We start from the raw sequence: 15,651 nt of genomic DNA on the forward strand, positions 1-15,651 counted from the left end.
GGCCTGCTTGCCCGGGTTTGAACCGCGTACCTAAAATGCAGGCTAGGTTTTCGGACGGGCTCGCGCGTACCCGCCCACCCGATATTCCCCTCCATCGGCCATCGTTGTTAGGCATCTTCCTCTCTCGTTGCTAGGGCCCCGCACTCGATAAGCCTACCCAACCTCATCTCCCACCTCGCTCCCTCTCGTACGCTACCGCTGCCGAATAGTCCCAAAATGCATCGGTGCCTCCGCGCCTTACCCCTCATCCCTCCTCATTGCGTGGCAAGCAATGCCGGACCTCCGTCTGTCCCTCTCTCGCTTTCTCGCGAATTCTGTCTTTCTCTCTCTCTCTTTCTCTCCCTCTCTCTTTCCTTCTCTCTTCCCACGTCTACTACCCTCTTTCCCTCTTCACGTCTCCTCAGCACGGCGCACGACAGCCCTACCCGCCGGACTACCTCTCCCTTGGTTGCTAGGTCCGTTTTTTCGCGAATAGAGCCGAATGCATGTCTTCCATGTGCATTGGATCTTGGACGCGTGACGAAGTTCAAAACCTAATATGCTCGACGCGCATCCGTGTTGCGCTTTAATTTGAATACATTATGAATTATTAATCAGCTACTCGAATAGCGAAATACGAGGCGTTGATAAAACTGCCAAAAGTTGGCATATTGCCATTATTATCATGTCCGGTTACATCACCCTTTTTTTATCCGACTCGTATAATATCACTCCTTTGAACGTATTTTTTCCACTTATCAAACGGCAAACATTTATGACAGAATGACCGATTAGGCGGATCGAAAAAAGTTCGATTTCTTCGTGATGTTTTCTTACGCGGTGCCGATGAGATAATGTTGAAATCCTGAGATACAAGATTAGCAAAAGATCGTTATTCTTGTTGCAATGCATATCCTATTATACTTTATTACGAAAGTACATCACATCTCGTCCAACCTAATTTAAACTAGCCTTCAAGTTTAATTGTCCAGCGTAATTTAAACGCTATTTCGCGCTATATTTACGTCAAGCGTAAACAAAATTAGGTATAATATGAAGAAATTTTATAAAAAAGTTTTATTAAAGGATATAAATAAAATTATATCTTTCATGCAGATTACAGTTTGCAATTTGCAAACGTGCTAAATTAAGAATTATTTAGAATGTTATTTATCCGTGGAAAGAATCAGCTGGTATAATTTTACAAGTATAGTCATCGGTCTAAAATATAACATTCATCGTTTCATAAAACGACGGTGTATGCTACATGTTGGTTCCATTCCAGACAAATCGCTGAACTATGAAGACGACAAACACATCGTCAGCAATATTTTCGCACATATGTCACGTTACGGAGTTAGCTGATAGTATATACAAGTCTGCAGTAACTCGAGCATACTAATCGAGAATTAACAATTACCGGACGAGAGAGAAGTGGTTATTAATATTGCATTGTTGTATTCTTATACAAAATTTATCTGTTTTATAAATATAAGATAAGAAAATAACATGGAAAATGACATGTTAAAAAAAATACATGTTGCATTTTACTCGAACATATTAATTCCAATTCAAATCGGAAACATTATCGAACGACACGTCGTTGAATCTTGACTTATTTTTCATTTTGATATTTTTGTCCTGTACATAATTAAATTGTCACTCCACAGATTTATCAATAGTTGATTCTTCGAGCAACAGAAATATTCCGTTTTTAACATCGCCGATATAACATTCGAGTATATCGCAATAATTCGACAGAGCCGGAATTCGGCTGTAAGACTTCGCATCAGAATTCGCGAGTTAGGCGCGGCCCTGTCTCATTGCTAGAGCCCCCCTCTTTCACTTCGAAGGCTGCACCTAAATGCGCTATCCGCCGCGCTGCCCCCACCAAGTGCATTCCACCTATTTGGGCCCCCCACCATATGGTATACCGGGCCGAAAAGTGCAACGGCCTAAATTCACGTAGAGGAAGGTAACAAGGGCCTTGGGTTTCTCCCACCCGGCGGCTCGGTGCAACAACCTAATTTCTAGAACCCTCCTCCTCTCTCTCGCACTCTCTCTTCCCTTTTTTTCTTTCCTCTTACGCGTTTCGTCGTCCCCTTTCCGTCCACCCCCTCTGCCGCTGCCGCTGCCACCGCCGCCTCCACCGCCGCCGCCGCGTCTTTTTTCATCCTCACCTCGCGCGCGTTACCCCCTCGGCCCCTTGAGGCTCCCACCAACCCTCACCGCCGCCCTCCCGTCCACCGCCGAAACTCGCCGCGCTCGACGCCGCTCTCAGTCGGACGTTCGCCGTTTCGAACCAGGCCCGCTCGAACCATCGTATCGCGCTTCTTCTACTTAATGCAATCGCTAGTTGGTTTTCGGCGGCAAGCCCTACCTTTCCCCCGCCCTGCGCTTCGCCATCCGTTCCCCGCGCGGTTCCCTTCTTCGGCTATACCATCCCTCCCCGACGATCACTCCGCCGAGCTCCTGCAGACCCGCTTCCATCTTTCGCCATTCTCTTCTTCTACGCCGTTCTTTTTTTCCTTCTTTCTTTGCTTTACTCCTTTTTTTTCCTTTTGCCTCGGTGCAATCGTCTCCGCTTACTAGCGATTCGTGCATGCAATACGATCTCTCGTCCTGCTACGGCTAGCACGATGAAGAGAGAGACTTGAGAAGCGACTTTGCACTCGCTCGCGCGATCTCTCTTTCGCTCGCTCTCCCTCTCTCCCTCTCGTTCTTCTTTGAGACGGACCAGCAAAGTTTGTCACGAAGAATATCTGATGGCCAATCGCACACGTGATTATTTGAGTGAAGATCGGGTTAAATCGCGAGAAATGAAGTTTGGTCCGTTCGGACAGATAAAAGAAAAAGTCACACGGCACTTTATAGTATGTGCAGCGCTGCCTTTCTTTCGGACCTTCGTCACTCAGCGCTGGTAGAATTTTTTAGCCTCCTCTTTCTCTTTCTTAAAGCTCACTTCTCTCTTGTTATATCTCTTTTGTCGTATTCGTATCGTTATTCATCTTTTATTACGTCGTTGAATCTCTTTCCGTTTTCCTTCTAATTCCTAAAACGATTCAACGTGAGAGAGAAGATATAGAGAATATTAAATATTAAATATGAACGTTCTAGCTGCGATTCGCGCTCCTATGATGCATTTCTAGATGCGCAAAACTCGTCCGGCTATCTGAGATGCCGCGTTCGCGATATTTAAGTCGCGTAAGCGTAATAAGACGCGAATAACACGTGCAATCATGTTTAAGATCGCGCTATGAGAGTCTAGTCTATCGGAATTACAGGCAGCGCGAAGGCCACGCTTCATCGCGAAAATATTCATCCTCGTCAATTTTTTAGTTTCCATAACTCACATGCTAGCAGGAATATTTGATGCTCTGAGAGGTCTAACTTGAAAACCTGCGGTTTCTGATGTCATTATTTGGTGAAAAATTGATATGTGGAACTTTTCAATTTGAGAATTAAGAAGAAATATTAATATCGGCAATTAATAATAATAATAACATTCTTATTAACTTAACAGAAGTTGATATTGTGTCAAAAAATAAACGTTTCGAATAACTCTAATTCTTGATATCGACTTTTCGCGCTGCCATTAGTCCGGATGAATATTGTAATGCGAAAGGTTTTATTCCGATACGGTCATCGTGCGAGAATAGCAACTTCCTCAAGTGGGTTAATTTTCTAACCCAATTTTTTTTGTCATATGTAGGTCGATCGAATCGAAAAAAGATTCACGAAGCGTATAAATATTTTTGTTCTAGAAAATAGGTGGGTATATATACGTAAACACGGAAGTGTTTGTATAACAGTGAAGAACGTGTAAGCATCTTCTGTTATCTACGCCCAGTTCCTTGTTTTAATATCATACGAGATAATATTTGTACTGATAGACGTGCAAATTATATGACATGTTTGGAAAATTAAAAACGCGTTAAATCGAAGAAGAGATCCTGACACAGCCAGAAGTTCAGTCGGATGAGCGAAGGACCGCGCTGAAGAAAATCGGTTAGAAGCAATTGGCGCGTCGCGGCGTGCGAGAGAGCGCAAGAGCGGAATGCACTTACGTTACTCTCTCGGCACAAGCCGAAACGCCCGGAGGGAACCAATTCTGTGGTAGCGGCATCGAGGACGGAAGAGAGAAGCTCGTTCTACCACGTTTCGCGAGAAAGGGAAGGGAATGGGAAGAGGGCACGAGACGCGCGGAGGAGGCGAGCGGTACAGCGCAAAAGTAGGAGAGACAGACGGAGGGGGAGGGTACGGAGAAAGAGGAGGAGGAGGGTCAAATCATCCTTACACGAGACGATACGAGACAACCTCCGTTCCCCTCCGGCGTAGCGACTTTCGTCCGATAAAGTCACCTCGGTGGCGCGGCGGGAGGGGGGAGGGGAGGGAGAGAGGGACCTCTCCGAGAGAGGCTCCGGAGAGTCGCGCCGCGCGCTTTCGAATTTCACGCGAAATTCGGTCAATTTCGGCTCGCCTGCGCTTTGTGGCGCGGCGCTCGCTCGCGCGACCAGCCCCGTTTTATCGTCGCGCGCGCGATGGTTTCCGTTGTTTTTTCCATCGCCCCTTCGTCCTCGTCGTCGTCGTCGTCGTGGTGTCCGTTGTTTCGCACGGAGACCGCGTCCCCGATCCTCGTCCGGGATCCTCGGACCACGTCCCGCGTCGCGAAAGGATCATCGGAGTTAGTTAGACGCGGCCGAGGACGGCGCGATGGAGCATAGAAAGGAAGCTCGGCGAGAAGCTCGGCGTTGCACACGCAGGTTTCCTCGCTCCGTTCGCGGTCCCGCGTTTCACGCGGATCAATGCCCCGGCAAAAGTTCTTTGAGCCGAGGACCACCTGCCCGCGAAGGACCCGCCCAGAGCGCGCAACGGCACCGGTGCATTGGCCCCTGTTACTCCCGTACGCCGTGACTTTACTTTACTTGACTTCGACTTAGCCGTCATATATATATATATATAATATATATGTATATACAGGATTTTTGACGCCCTTTGTGGAACCGAATGCCGTGCATTCAAAGTTTCCGCTGCTAAAAGCGACATCATAATCATACCTATATGCATTTTCCTCACTTCTAAATCTCGCCGGCACTTTTGTCTTACGCCGAAATAAAACGCTCACCATTTTTACATCAAGTTTTGTATTTCTGTGCAAATGAATCGAATAGATGTACTAAGCTTGCTTCTAAAGCGTATTTCGAGAAGGTATATCTCTCCTTCGAGACTTTTTAATTTTATTCGCGTAAAAACATGGTACTTTAAATGTCATTGACGGAATGGAAACCAAAATGGCTTTTATTTAGATGAGCAATAAAGAAACCTATGAATCACTAGTTTATTCATGCAGTATTTTCCTTTGCTAGCTTTCTGAATTGATGCGCTATCCGATTAATGCTATTCTTAACAAAACGACGTCAATTCTTTATCGCGATCGTAGAAAAACGACGGATGAAATTGCTAATAAATTGTAACGAAATCGAAACGGAAATCGCGGAGTGTAAAGAGTCGTGCTGTTTTGCGGAGGTCAAGGTATCGGTGTAAAAATTAGATCGAAAAAAGCTAACGTCGAAGTGCGCAACCAATCAAGGAGTGCCCGCTCGAAAGATCGTCTCGCGTAGATTTGTGACGAATTGCCGCGGCCGTCTAAACCCGGCTGTTCGGGACGTTCGAATTTTCGTTACGATGCAACGGCCTTAAAACCTCTAGGGCCGAAACGCCGGGCAGCGTGCGTGACTGCGGTGCGTGTGCATGCATGCGCGCCTCGTGTTCGCTCGCGAGTGCATATGTAGCGCGCGCGTATACGTGCGCTCTCGCTCGGGCATAAGCGTGCTTCGTGCAACCGACCGCGGCGCGATTGGTTGCACCGTGCCCGAAACTTTATTTCCAGAATGTTTGATTTGAGAAAGAAATAGACTCTGACTCGCACCGCCGGTCTCGTCTTCTGCAAACCCACGCCGTATATTTAACAATTTCTCGGTATTCCTCGGGCGCGGAAAACGCCCGATGCACAATTACGCGCGACTATCGTTTTTCTTTTTCGCGTAGTCGCGGGAGTTTTCGAGCCGAACAATGCGTTCTTATACGATTTGATATATTTTCGCGATGTTCGAGAATAAATCTCATTTGGCTGCGGTCGTGTAAAATTATTATTTTATTACCCGTTTCGTTCGATCTTTACATTATTCTGGCTGCTAATATAAAATGCAAAAGAAATTCGCAAACTAGTCTTTCCCGTGACTTAAAGCATGACGCGAATATGTATATCGTTTTAAAATATTGAATACGATTGATTTACGACTTCCTGCGAAGCTAATTGCCAAATTATGCACGTGTAGGTATTTTTAATTTATCGCATTTTAGAATTCTTAGCAGTATCATAGTATAAGCGCATGAATTAATTCTCTTCTAAAATAAGGTTAACTCAATATTAAGAATAAGATTACGCTTTTATTCTCATTCGTCGTTCACTCGTGCACGAGACGTAAACATAATGGAAAAGATAGGATCACCTTCTGCTAGAATTTCTCATAAAAATAGTGGCAGAATGAAACTAGATCTAATTTGCAAAGTGGCGCTCGCTGAGTGTTTCTCAACCAAGGTGCGCGTCTCAACTATTCGCCATTTTTTATCGCGAATTGAAGAGAAACCCGTCGCCGAGGAATTTCTGCGGTTTCGGGGAGCGGAAGCTTAGTTAGCGCGAGAACCCAATGCCATCCGGCATGATGAAATAGAAACGGAAAGAGTCAGAAAGAAAGAGGCAGAGGAGAAAAAAAAAGAAAAGAGGAGAAAGAAAGAAATGAAGTCGGAATGAGAGCGCGCACACGGGGCAGTCTCGGGCGCGCGGATAAGCGACGCGTACACTGACGCAACGTGAATTTTGGCTCGGCCACGGTCACGGTTTCGTAGGCACGCTAAAAATTCTTTTTCGTTCTTCCTCTCGACAATTGTTTCGTTGCATCCTGCCCGGCCGAGGCTCCGCCGCAAGAGCCCTGAGAGCGGAACGAACCAGGGTGCTGGCGTGTATTCGGCGTCTCGTATCTGGCGAACGATTTCGGATACCTTCCCGAAACACGAAACGGGCGAATTAAGAGGAATTAACGAGAATCTATATTCTGCGAAATTACAAGTTCTCAATTTTCTCTAATTTCTCCGTCAAGAGATTTTCTATTCTTATTTTTCTGCCCCCTCCCTCCTTCCCTTCTCGATATTCGTTTTAACTTTTTAACGAAGTTAAACAATTTAGATGTTTAACAAGAATTATATGAGATACGTTGTAGGGTTTCCTCGAAAGATTGTTATTTCTTAATTTCTGATTTGTGATACATTTGATTATCCATCTGCTTAATTGTTATGTGGTAATGCGAAGACCAATAGACGAAAAGCAGGAAGGCAAATAATGAATTACTCGTATATGTATAAGCGGCTCGAGTAAGTGCGACGGTGAATTCAGAATGATATAGATCTCGAACAATATATACATTCTTTTTCAGCCTACTATGTTATATGTTATTTTATTATATATTGCGTTTTACAAGCAACAAATAGATTCGAACGTTGGCATATGGTTTTCAAACTTTATTGCGTAACGCTAGAAAATTCTTTAAATAATATCTCATAAATGTATATAATTTTTAATTTAAATTTTTTAAAGAAAAGCATAATTATTTTTTTAAATATTAAAGTTGTGTTAAATAACAAACTCGCCCTCTCCTCCTCCCCTTCTCTCTCTATCTCCGTTTCTCTGCATTATTCTCCCTTCTCGTAATTTTTTCATATTTATGCGTCGTCACATATTTATCCAATATGTCGAATGCTTTTAAAATTCCTAAGTTTATTTTACAAAATGTATTTTCTGGATTGGTTATTACGCGTATAAAATTTTAATTGCATATTGCGCATTTCAAATTTTAATTGGTAATTACAGATGATAATAATTTCCTCCCATATTCCGCGATATATACGCGACCCGTAATGTATTCTCTGTAACTTATGCTAGCGTACTCTGAAAAACTTTTAAACTAGTTTTATCTATATGCGAAAATATTACGCCTACGTGTCATTAAATGCTTTTGTGTTTTATGATTTCACCAGTTATACCGCCATATAACCGTGACGAATAACAAGTATCAAAATTGTTTTACTAATAGTTGATATCACTGTACGTTTTCCTCCATCGGACTTGCTCGTCAGAAATCAAAGATACCGGAATACCAAACTGAACAAGATTCACCTCAAAGGAAATGCTATCGTTCACCCGTTCAAAACACCCCGCGCGCTCCTCTCCTACTACATTAATATCCGTCAGACGTGTGTGCATATGTGTTTTTGTGTGGCGGTTTATCAGGCAACCGTTTTATGAAAAGAAAAAAAAAGGAGAAAAGCAAAGAGCTGCTCGGGACTGTTGAGCGTGATCAGCATTATCGAATTAGCGCGATTGGCGTACGGTCGGAATTTCGCGATGGTTGCGCGGACCCGATGTGTTTGCATTAGCGAAGGCCGCCTGAGGGAATATTGCGTTTCGATTGGACATACACGCGCAAATCGCGGACGATAAATATTAATTATTTTTGTTTGTCTCCTATCGCGCGCCCCGGCATTAATAACATTTCGATCTCGCGTGCGCTCGCGCTCGCACGCTTGCTTCTGTCCGCATCGGGTCTCTCACTCCCCTCCTTTCTCTCCCTCTCTCTCTCTCTCTCTCTCTCTCTCTCTCTCTCTCTCTCTCTCTCTCGACCACCTCTCGCGAGTAAAACCATAACGCGCGCCGGCAAACGAATTGGTTAGCGCTCTCTCGGTGTGCTTTCCTCTACCTGCGCATAATGACCCCACCATCCCTCCGGCCGCCGACAAAAACGTTCAAGTAACAGCGATGATGATGTCTCTGCGTGCCCATCCCCCCGCGCGCGCACGCACTCTTTTACACACCCCCCTTCGATTTCACCTCGCGGGGTCCCCACCCCAGCGATCGGCGGACCCCCGCTCGCGCCATCAACCCGCCATCAACCCCGGGGAATACGTAACCGAGGTTACAATGATCGTCGCGCGAATACGTAATTTTCGCAAACAAAGTAGCCCGGCAAATAATAAAACGCGCCTGTTTACCTTGACCGACGTGTATCTCCGGGTTGCCGCTCGGACGATTCGCAGGATGAAAATTCGCGATGGCGGCTAATGCGGCGGCTCCAGCCGTCGTATTTATTTCGGAGGAGTCTGATAATGATAATCGAACTGGTGGTCGTATACGCCGAACATTTCCGAGTAAACGTATCGGCAAGATGCGCAATGTTTTCGTTATCTTGCGAGTGATAGGAAAACTGCAGTGAGGCAAGTTCGATGTTTACGTTTATCCGAGACCTGTTTTCTGTATTCCATCGGCGACCGATTGAGAAAGCTATCAATTGTTCAAAAGCTATCAATTCTTAATAAACTGACTCATAATATCAACTGTTATTCATAAGTATCAGCATATTAAAATGTTAGATTCCTTTCTCTTTGCTTTTGCAACTTTTAATTGTTTACCTTATCAAGCGATCGTTCAGCATTTTATAGGGCGTTTCACTAGACCACAAATCGCGTACTACTCCCCTCCCCCCCAAATCAGATCTTGGTAAAAATGAAGGATGAGGAGAGGCACCTCCAAAGACCTTGACCAAACTTAATCGTCGGTCATTGCTTATTTAAAAAGTTATATGAACAAAAAAGCTTGAGAAATATACAAGTTTGCGTCAGTGCTAAAGAAAGTAATTTGCTGATATGTGTATAGTACACATATGTAGGCGTAAAAGAAACTAATCTAATTCCAAGCCTATTTCTAAAAACTTGAAGATGAAATTTGGTTGAAATAGGCTTAGAATTAGATTAGTTTTTTTTATGCGGGGGAGGGGCTCCGCCCCTCATCTTCATTTTTACTTTTATAGATACGTTAAACAGTTTTTACAGTTGCTTCAGTACAACGTCTGCAGTTCGGGAAGAATTCTCAGATTTACGTGCAGGGGGGCGTCTTTCATTATTTTTAAACCAAACCGATCTTCAAAGAATACGTCTCGCTCGTCACGATATATTTTATACGTAATGAACATGTGCTTTTTATCAGTTTTTACGCGCTGGACTCTCACTCGGCGTTTCCGCAAAATGCAAACGCACGCTTCCTGGTACGTAACACGGCCGAACACGGACGGTGCGTGCGTGTGCGTAGAAGCGCAGCCAAGTTCGCTTTGAGCGAAGGCGGAAGACGCGCGTTAGGACGGTCGAAATGAAATAAAAAGGAAGATTATGGGGCTGCGCACGGCCCGGGTGGGCAAGCATCTATAGGAAGTGCACAACCGGCGGGGTCGTTACAAATGGAATGCAGAGTAACGTTGAAAATTGGCTATATATTTCGACTATATGTGTTCGCGAGGCACGAGAGCGACACGACGCAAATGTCATTGGCTTGAAAGGGCCATTGTTGCCGAGCCGCTTCGTGGCAAAACTATGCAAAGTATTCCGCAAACGTCGAACTTAGCTCTCACAGTTAAGTTCCATTGCCGAGTTGAAATTAATTTTTTTTTTCGTACACCCGGAACGCTGAAGCGTTTGACAGCTTTCGATTCTACAATGATTGAACGCCTGGTTTTCCTGGTTGCGAATTAAATAAGATTCATAATAATAAATCTCGACGCGCTAGTCGGCACGGCAATAATCGCGAGCGGTGTTATGACGCGTCGCAAAGCAGTCGGTCGTATCCGCCAGTTCAATATCCCGAATCGTGGGCGGCTACCGAAGAAATTCCACACGGACTCGTAAATTTCCTAACACAAACCGCGAAAACAAACAATTCGACCACGATTCAGTTGTCCTTGGCTTTACTTGCCGCGAGTGCGTTCGAGAGACCCGAATTGCAGCACGCACCTAGTTGTGTGGAAAGAAAACCACTCGACAGAATTCGCGAAAAATCAAAACAGAGTTGTTTGGAGTAAAAAAAATAGTCATGAATTGGGTACAACACGATCATTGACACATAGCATCATTAATATTTTATTTCTAATTAATATTAAAAATTCTATATTTTAGGTTCTATATTTAATATTCTATATCGACATATATATATATATATATATATATATATATATATAAATCCCCATATATATTTCGGTATGTTTGACATTTTGCATTATATAACTGTGTATGTTTATATATTTACATACATAATACTAATTGTAAATAAATAATAATTATATATATATATATATATATATATATGTATGTATGTATAACATATCCATCTAAAATGAGCAAAATATATATTTCATAAAAAGATACGATAAGATATATTAGAAATACTTTTTTGGACACCTTCTTTATTCTTCCTCTTTTATTATATGTTTAATGCTCTCAGAAATATATCCGTTTTTAAGCGACTTCTTCATTTCTTTTCTCTCTTGAACGCAAGGCCCAAGTCCGGCGTTTTGTCTATTCAGAAACCCACCAGCGTGCTCGTTCATCGTCGATAAAGTGTATCTACTCGCCTTGGTATCTACTTGGCCTTCCTCCTCCCCACCAGAGCGATTCATTTCTCTTTCGTATTAGACTCGCGTTACGGTCACTGACGTGAATTTAGACGAAGGTCAAGACGTCTGGTCGCGTCTCGTCGTAATGATCGCTTCGCATAATGCCCGAACCGGCGTGTGAATAATCGTCTGCGAACCGAGCGTTCGTGTACTGACGAACACGTACTAGGCTTCACGTTTGCAATAGGCAATATTGTACAATTATATGCACAATAATACATATGTTTACTGGATTGATAGAATGGAAAAATAGTGATAATTCTATCGACCGGATATAAAAGCCCGCAACGCGGTTTTATTCGGTAAAAATTCGAGTGATCGTATATATCATTGCGACGTTTGTATCACCAACTTTCATACCAACATGCGCTGTTCTTTTTTTTTTTTTGTTTAATTGACACCGCGCGAACCGGTAGACCGCGGTGTGATTTTATACGTATCTGTGTGTGTGTGTGTGTGTGTGTGTGTGTGGTAGGATAATTTATCGCATTGAATATCGAAACGCTCTTTAGTATGGAAACGCTCTTTCGTTTCCGGTTCCATTTTTCGGTGCCATCAAATTCCAGAAATTAAGCGTTTGCGGAAAGTACAGAAAATGCCGTGGATCGGTATTAAAGCACATCCTGTCGCATTAAGGTTGCTGTCGTCCGTTTCGGGAAAAAAAAACCAGGTGCGGATACAAGTGCGTTGGATGACAAACGGCCGCACGTGACATCGGATTGGTATTAAATCTCTCTTGTGGGGCATTAATATAATTTTTCGGAAGAGGAGGAGTCGGTACCAGTCATAATGCCAGATAGCGGGACGTCACAATAAACTGAATAAACCCTTTCCGTCCGTGCCCTCTTTGGGGCACGTTTCACATCCCAAGAGACAGATAAAGGCAGATGTCAGTCCTACCGACTTAATTAACTGAATAATCGCGTGACGTAGGTCACCTGTGCGGAAAATTTGGGACAGCCAAGTAAGGAAGCGATATATGCAAAAATAAGAGCGTATACTTTGCGGTGGACAAATAAACAGGATAATGTTTCTGTGAAATTTACGCGAAACACACCGAAGAGACTTGATAAATTCCTTCATAAAATTGGAGTCCGCTTGCTCGACGTAAACATTTTTAAACGCGTAATTAAAAGGTACAACGTTACTTAATACTGAAATAATGTCTAATTAATTAGGTATGCGCTCAAGGATGCGCATAATTAACGGAAGCTTAATTAATATAAAACTGTATTTTATTTTAACGAGATTTAGAGATTTGGTTTTCCAACATATCTAACTGTGGCAAGTTAACCAGTCATTAGCGCGAGTTCTTATATACAAACAATTAGCCTAGTTCTAGCATGCCCGAAAGGGTACATTAATTAGGAGTAAACTTGGGAGATAAAATTGTTTGACGGAAATCTCGCGAAAGTCTCTTTGCGCAATTTTCACAGCGAAAAGACTCCGTTTAAAAGGCATTTCTTAATACGAAACAAAAGTATTTCGGATGCAGTGATTTGCACCAATAAAGGTCGCGGGACAGATTAAAAGAGCAAGCACACGCACACGTGTACGTAAAGGTAGGAAGAGCGAATCCGTACAGTTCCGCTCGAGTGTTGCATTCTCAATTAACGCGCGCTAATTAAGAGAATCGATACACGCATACGACCGCGCGCGCGCAATTTCAGTTATATTCGCGGACTCGTAGCGACGCTCTAACAACGGCTTTACGTTTTTTTTCTTCTTTTGCGGCGTATCCCGAATTGCCAAAAAGGAAGTTCACATGGGTAACCAGCACGTTGCTAGGTCGAATAAGTGCCTAATTATAACTATCTTACATCTACCGCATCGTGTTATTACCCCACGAAACGTACACACGACGATACGTTTTCGCCGGTGTCCGATGCACGCGGACGTGCTTAACAAACGTTACCTGGTCAAATTTGCAAGGATGCGCATAATAATCATCCATTAGCCCCAGTCATTTGCGTCCGGAAAGGCGGGTTCTCACGCACTGTCATCCCACAGCCGCCATAATCTCGTAGAGACTAAACCTGGAATCAATTGTGATCGGGCCTCAGAATACGATTATCGTACCGCGATTATTACGCATATGTGCCCGCGCACGTACACGATATCGATATGTTAAAGCGATCGGTTTTCCCGCGGTTCAAATTGGTGTATACATGTCGTCTTCTTTTTGTACAAATGGAAATTACATTTTAATTAAATGTCTTTAATGAGAGAGACGAATTTAGTATTCCGAGTTTTAATTATTTCGCGCACTGAATCGCGTGCGCGCATAGGACGAAAAACAGCAAAAATATTCTCTGTTGTAATTGCGTAATCTACCGCGTTATACATTACATGTACGTGTGTGTGTGTGTGTGTGCGCGCGTATAAAATTTTCCATAATTAATTTTCTATAATGGTAAACGTTGCGAATGTGCATTATTTGACGATCAATGATTTACGTAAAGGTATAATATATCCTCAAACGTTAAATTATTAAATCATTATAAGTTTAAGCCTTATATGTTATTGGAACGTTGTAATATATCACATTTGTGTGTGTGTGCGCGCGCGCGCGATATTATAAATATATATCAAACCGAGAAGCGTGTTAGATTGTTTTTGGCACGTGGCACTGGCTGTTTCTGTTATTATATTACCTCATGCTTTGCGAAATGCTTCCCCGAAAGCAGTAATGATAACAAAAGTGACATCGCGCAATAATCGGCACACTTGGACGTGAAGCTTCGCTCCCACGTTACGATCTCGCGTGATTGGAACGCGACCGAGTGGCGCAGAAGGAAAATCAAACCATCGGCCGTCGTAAGTATTCTTACAATTATACATTCTCGCCAAGATTATTCCGTAGAGAAAGAAACAAACTATCACGCTTTGAGACATTTGCCACTTTAAATACGAGGCTGATTATCGTCATCCTAAGACAGTGAAATGTCGCAAAAATTACATCATTACGTTCACATATTACGACAGATACACGTAGGTATTGCATAATCTTCAGACAATTCGTGTAAGGTTTCTTACGGTGTTGCATCACGACCTTCGTTAGAATATCATATCTAGCGATAAGCTCTTCTCATTATTACACGATAAGCTCATCTCGAATTAATTTGTTTATGACTGCATATTATTTCACAATGTTCTAGTACACATACACAAAAATGAGTCTTCTTGATACCGACGTCTGTTTATCTCATCTAGTAAGCAGACTTCCACTTCCAAGAAGACGTTTTTGCTAATCTAATAGATAGACCTACTAGAATATTATAACATGATAGTGCAATCGTAAATAACGAGATTTCACGGAGGCATCTGATTCGCTTCTTAACGAGAAAATAAGACAGGCCTTTCGTCTTTTATATTTAACTTCATTGAGACACATATCTAATATAGCAAATATGTTAATCGTGCACGGATAAGCTGTCGCAACTGTTAAAAATTTGCACATTTAAATAATTCGTTAATGTGTGCTATTTGCGGAACAGTATCGTGAAAATTACACACGTGTTTGAGTCATGCAATTAAAATTGCAGAAATGAAATTCAATTCGTCCGATGAAACTTTCTTAAATCGATTTTTACTTCTCCTTATTATACTTCATTCGCAAAAATTTACAATAACCAGCTTTCGCGAATATATTAATTAGTTAAGAAGAAATTCATGTTACACGATGTTGACACTCAATATGTTGATCTTGTTGCCCAATGCGGTCTAATCCTGATTAGATAAACAGGAGATAACAGAATGTGCAGTGTGAGAGTTCTTGCGAAATTATGTATCGAACGATGAATAGGGTTAGTGACGCGGCATGTCGTAATTCCGCATCGCGGACGACTGTATATATTGCGCAAAAAAAAAGGTATGCTGCACAAGCAAAAAATTTTGAGACCAGTTACGCGCTTGCGTGATTAATGCGCTGAACGTGGAATTCCAAAAAGTCGCCATTAAAATATTCTAAAATTATATGAGAAAAAGAGTTGATTGTCTTTCCTGTTTGTTTAAATTAGGATACTGTTAACGTGATAAAAGAGAAAAATGTATCTTGAAAATATATTATCGCGCAATATAATTTAAAAGAAATCGTGCAAAATAATAGTCGTAAGATGTT

The 15,651-nt window shown here is 42.7% G+C and overlaps 1 long non-coding RNA gene across 2 annotated transcripts in view; it reads right to left on the minus strand.

Annotated features, from left to right (window-relative positions):
- Positions 1-15,651, minus strand: part of LOC143902436 (uncharacterized) — a 68,860-nt gene that overhangs the window by 43,756 nt on the left and 9,453 nt on the right. For both annotated transcript variants that reach the window (XR_013258380.1, XR_013258379.1), the window contains exon 2: positions 13,447-13,567. This is a non-coding gene — a long non-coding RNA (uncharacterized LOC143902436). The remainder of the gene's footprint in view (positions 1-13,446; positions 13,568-15,651) is intronic.

The sequence above is a fragment of the Temnothorax americanus genome, unplaced genomic scaffold (assembly GCF_048541705.1).
Source record: "Temnothorax americanus isolate GAGA-0224 unplaced genomic scaffold, ASM4854170v1 Scaffold4, whole genome shotgun sequence".
Taxonomy (NCBI): domain Eukaryota; kingdom Metazoa; phylum Arthropoda; class Insecta; order Hymenoptera; family Formicidae; genus Temnothorax; species Temnothorax americanus.